Source organism: Saccostrea echinata, unplaced genomic scaffold, assembly GCF_033153115.1.
Source record: "Saccostrea echinata isolate AGI-Se365-2 ecotype Australia unplaced genomic scaffold, CSIRO_AGI_Sech_v1 ptg000027l, whole genome shotgun sequence".
Lineage (NCBI taxonomy): Eukaryota > Metazoa > Mollusca > Bivalvia > Ostreida > Ostreidae > Saccostrea > Saccostrea echinata.
In genome coordinates this window covers 10,931,940-10,937,031 of record NW_026889776.1, presented here as the reverse complement: position 1 = coordinate 10,937,031, position 5,092 = coordinate 10,931,940, and the positions used below count along the sequence as shown (strand labels likewise).

Here is a 5,092-nt window from a genome sequence, read left to right as displayed (position 1 = left end):
AAGATGTTTTTGCAGGTATTTTGTACCAAACCTGTTTCACACAGAAGTCCCATATACCCTGGGGAACAGCCCCCATTGCACTGCACAGTGTCTTTCTCACAGTAACCACTTATAAGGCAATGTCTGCTGCAGAGGAAGACGCAATTTTGACCATATGTTCCAAGGGGGCACCCTAGTATTCAGAAACATTTTCAAAGATCATAATTAGTAAAAGTTTCATTCAGATTGATGTTGCATTGTTTACTTTCAACTTCTGTCTTAGGTATAGTGAAAATACAGAGATTTATTACATTTTCAACAGTTTTTGTTTGTTTGTATGTTGTTTAACGTCCCTCTCGAGAATTTTTCACTCATATGGAGACGCCACCACTTGCCGGTGGAGAGCTGCAAATTGTGTCCTATACTCGGCACTTACGGCCTTTGAGCAGTGAGGGATCTTTTTCGTGCCAGCACCTACTGCGACACGGGACCTCGGTTTATACGGTCTCATCCGAAGGACCGGTCTCCACGTCACACAGTGGGATTCGAACCCGCTTCCTAAGGATCAACTCCTTACTTCGCGACTCTAGAGCAGACTTTCTAACCACTGCGCCACGCGGGCGACTATTTTCAACAGTGAAATACTATGATTTATTTATTGAATAAAAGTGATTTTCTCTCACAGTGTGAAAGGATACCAAAGTGATATTCTCTCACTGTGTGAAAGGAAATCAAAGTAATTAAAAATAATTCCAGGCCTGTCATAAGATAGAGATAGAAACTAAATAGTCTTGATAGCTACTAAAACTGCCAATTTCTTCCCAAAAATGATGCTTACATCCATGTAACAATGTTTTCAATCTCACAACTGCTAAGCTATTACGTCTCAACAGCTCAACTGTGACGTGACAGCCTTTGACACTGCGTTTAGAAAAGACAGAGGCAATGGGAAAATCAAAGAAAATGTAATAAACAGAAAATTCAATGATTTTTAGTTGGATATGAAATTTAGTTCATTCTGGAGAAAGATTTTTTTTCACGAGTGCAAAACAAAAATCCTGCCTCACTCTTTAAATAAATTTCATATCCAACTATAAAACATTGAATATCCTCTATTTATCCAGCTTCTATAACTGAATTTTAAATTAAAATTTAAAAAAGAAAAAGAAAAAAAAAACTTTTTCAATTGTCTTATGTGTTATTGAAACAATTACAGTATATTCCAGTATGGTGCATGGATCACTTACTAATATTGCTTGAAATACTTGCGATTATAACAATGAGATCCTGTCCATCCACCAGTACAACCATACTTGCATTCTCCAGTAACATGGTTACAAGTGATATTATCTTTGCAATGCCCCGAACAAATGCTTTTACATTCAAGACCGTATGATCCTTTAGGACATGCTGTTTGATATATAACCGAGATAAAATATTGAATTTCGCAAATTTATTTATATACACACACACACCCACACACACCCACACACACACATATATATATATATATAGATAGATAGATAGATAGATATATAGATATATTATATATATATATATATATATATATATATATATATATATATATATATATATATATATATATATATATATATATATATATATATATATATATATATTATCCAATTTAATATTGGCTTTATTTCAGCAAAAAAGTTAAAAAAAAAAAAAAAAAAAAAAAAAAAAAAAAACTTATTCTGTTTTCTGTTTCAAGAAGTCGTTAAAAAGTAAAACTTAGCAAATCTTTCAAAGAAAAATATTATATGTTTGGAACTTACGTTGTTCACAATATTTTCCAATCCACCCAGACAAGCAGCCTAAGCACGTTCCGTTTATGACGTTACATCTGCGTTCTTGGCAATTATCTGGACAAGGCAGTGTGCAGTTTGGCCCATACACTTCTTGTTCACAACCTTGAAAGGAAACAGAATGGTACATTTATTGTATTATAAAACTACAATAAATCAAACAGAGTAACAATTTAATTATATGAGAGATCACGGTTTAACGATATCTTAAATAGATATTCACCTTGAACAATTACTTCGCAGAGTTCAGTGACTGAATACCTTTCATAACCGTCTGGGTAGGCTTTATTGTCTGATCTTTCATTGTAAAAAGTTAGATACCGTGCATGGCCCACACATGTTGTATTAAAATCCAATGAAGGTAACTTGGGTCCATCTTTGTAACAGACATAACCATCTTCTTTATTTGTAGAATTTGAGAGGTGTAGTGAAAAACCTGCAAATCGCCCACGTTGCCTTGATACTGTATGGAAAATAATATTGAATTTAAAGAGTTAAAATTGGGATTCATTGCTATGTTTCTAGGATCTTTAAACGTTCTGAATCAACCTTAAACTAACTCTTTAAAATAAAGACTACCCCTACAAACGGGCATATGTTATAATATTTCTATTTTAATTACAGAATTATTTCATGTCATAGAAATAAACAGATACACATATAGAAACGTATAGAAACAATAGAAACAAAATATAGTCATTTTTAAGTGGCCTAAATAAAGAAGTATTTGTCACGTCTGTTAAAACCTACCTCCATAACGATGTAAATGACAATGATCAAATATTTGCCGAGGGGTGAATTCAAAACGATTTTTTTAAATCAACTTACCATTACATATTTCATTTCAATCATAACAAAATACTTTACATACATTCTAGTTAAAATTACTGTATCCTCATGCAAGTTTGTTAAAATCACAATTCAAAGGCCATAAGTGGCATGATGAAAATTTTGTGACAATAGAATAGACAAATGGAGAAAAACAATTCAGAATTTGATTTTTGTAGAACATTATTTGAAAGAGAAGAAGCCCAAGGGTCTTATAGGTCACCTGATTATCATGTAACAACCTTCCAACAGTTGAATTGGGTTCGTGTTTTAAACCAGAGGCCATGAAATTCACAATTTTAAAAGAGGCATTTATGCTCACGATAACCATTCACCATGCACTTATTTAGTTTACTTAATACCCAGGAGCAGATCAGAGGATTCTCAATGAAAATGCATTTTCACTATATAATTAGTGGGGCCCCTACCCCAGAGCAACTTCTGACTATGAGGCTACACATTTCACAATATCGGAAGAAGCACCCTTGCTCATCATAACTATGCATTTAGTTTGTTTCTTTAATACCAAGGAGCAAAGGAAGATTTCCAGAGCATTAATGCATTTTCGCATGATCAAAAGGACACCACCTACTGAGCCCCTGAACCAGGGGCCAAAGGATTCGCAATTTTGGAAGAGACACCCACGTCCATCATAATCATGCACTTAATTCATCGGCTTAATACCCAGGAGCAGGGAAAATATTTTCAAAGAGTTAATGCATTTCTACTATAGCATCAATAGAGTCCCGCCCTAACATCAGACCCTCTGACCCAGGGGCTATGAAATTCAAAATTTCGGAAGAGGCACCCTTGCACATTTATTTTTTAAATATTTTGAATTTTCAAAATGTCACAAAAAGTGTTGCACTCCTGACAATTTTAGCATCACTTGTGGGCATACCTTTTTGTGTCTTTTTTGGGATATCATTGAAATATTTAGCATGCATTTAGACAATATTAAAAGAAAAATGTTGCGTCATGAAGATTTGTTCTCAGTGACTGTATTTTTAGTGCAGGTCATTAAATATGTGTCTGGTCTTTTTTCACCCAAAGTGAAAATGAACGGAACGAGAATATACGAAAGAGGTGTAAAAAAGCATATGCAGTAAATTTCATGTATGATACTTAAAGAATTATGGTAAAAGAATCAGTTATGCTGATTTGTTTTAATCATTTAATTTTCTGAAAGTTGTTTTGGAGTTGTTTCTGGAATTGTTTTTACTTCTAATCAGCTATTTCTCTTTCGTTCTTAACAACAAAGGAGAAAATGCAATACTTCGCTGCATACTTTAAAACTTAATTTTTGTCCATATCGAGAGTTTGTGCTCTATAGAACTTTAAAAGTGCTGCCAAAATGGTGTGGTTAACATGAATTGAGAATTTATTTCGATTGAATGTACATATACAAAAAGTAAAAATTCTGATTAGTTTTCATGCGGAAGTGTAGAATAATTATTTCTCTGACAGTAGTAGGATTCCAGCAGCTTTTCCATGGCCCAGAGATGTTAATAAATATTCTTTTTAAACAGAAATGAATTATTCCCAGAGTAGAACTGAACATTTTCACTTTTTGTATGTAGTCCTTCTTTTAGACTTAGACTCCTTATTTATCAATGTTACATTTCACGAAAAAGTGTGAATTTGCCGGATAATTATGTGGGATCTGCCTTTAAGGCTTAGAATACCTACGTATTTTGTTTAGCATGTTGGCATTGCCAACAGATCTTTGATATTGTTTTAGCTTTAAATTAAAAAAAAATATTTTGAATAAAAAATGTTTATATTTTGGTCATAAATGTACATGTATGTTATCTAATACATGAATTGGTGAGGGGAACAAGAGTCAGGTTTCCACTACTCCATGACTCTTTGACCCAAAGTACGATTTGAGTAAACGTTGCCTTCTCTAAAGAATACCCAACAATGATAAAGATAAGTATCAAATCAATAGTGACGACTGCGTTAAAAGTGGGGTTTTCATAATCACTATCTTTACAGGGTCGGGGGAGGGGGCTAAAGGGGAGTCTCACCATACTTTTCGCCATAGCTTTTAAACAATATCCTGATTTTGTAGACACTGCGAATACCACCGAGGTCCACTTGCCACTCGACTTCTTTCGATGACGGAGACCCTCCAATAGCACCTGTTCTCATGCAGGTGTGAATATCTCTATCCAACGCATTCCCTGCTTCATAAAGATGACATGACCTCGGAAATACACAAGACCACAATGATGTTTGAGTAGCGTGTTTACCAATGGATAAGTCAGCTTACCAAAAATAAAAATAAGTGAATAAAGAAATAGGTCAATATTTTAAGATATGAGTAAGTATTTTAAACAAATAAAATTAAGCATAAAATGCTTCATGTATGAACATGAATGATCAAACACATGCATTCTTACAGAATGTGAACAACTGTCATAATTAATAATATATCAATCATGTTTCAAACA

General features: G+C 33.7%; 1 long non-coding RNA gene across 1 annotated transcript; it reads right to left on the bottom strand.

Annotated features, from left to right (window-relative positions):
- Nucleotides 1–1,784: 1,784 nt before the first annotated feature.
- Nucleotides 1,785–4,748, bottom strand: LOC133193075 (uncharacterized). The gene is made up of 3 exons (XR_009721880.1): nucleotides 4,667–4,748; nucleotides 2,032–2,271; nucleotides 1,785–1,913 (listed from the first exon to the last, which is right to left on the bottom strand). It is a non-coding gene; the product is annotated as an uncharacterized LOC133193075 (long non-coding RNA).
- Nucleotides 4,749–5,092: the final 344 nt, after the last annotated feature.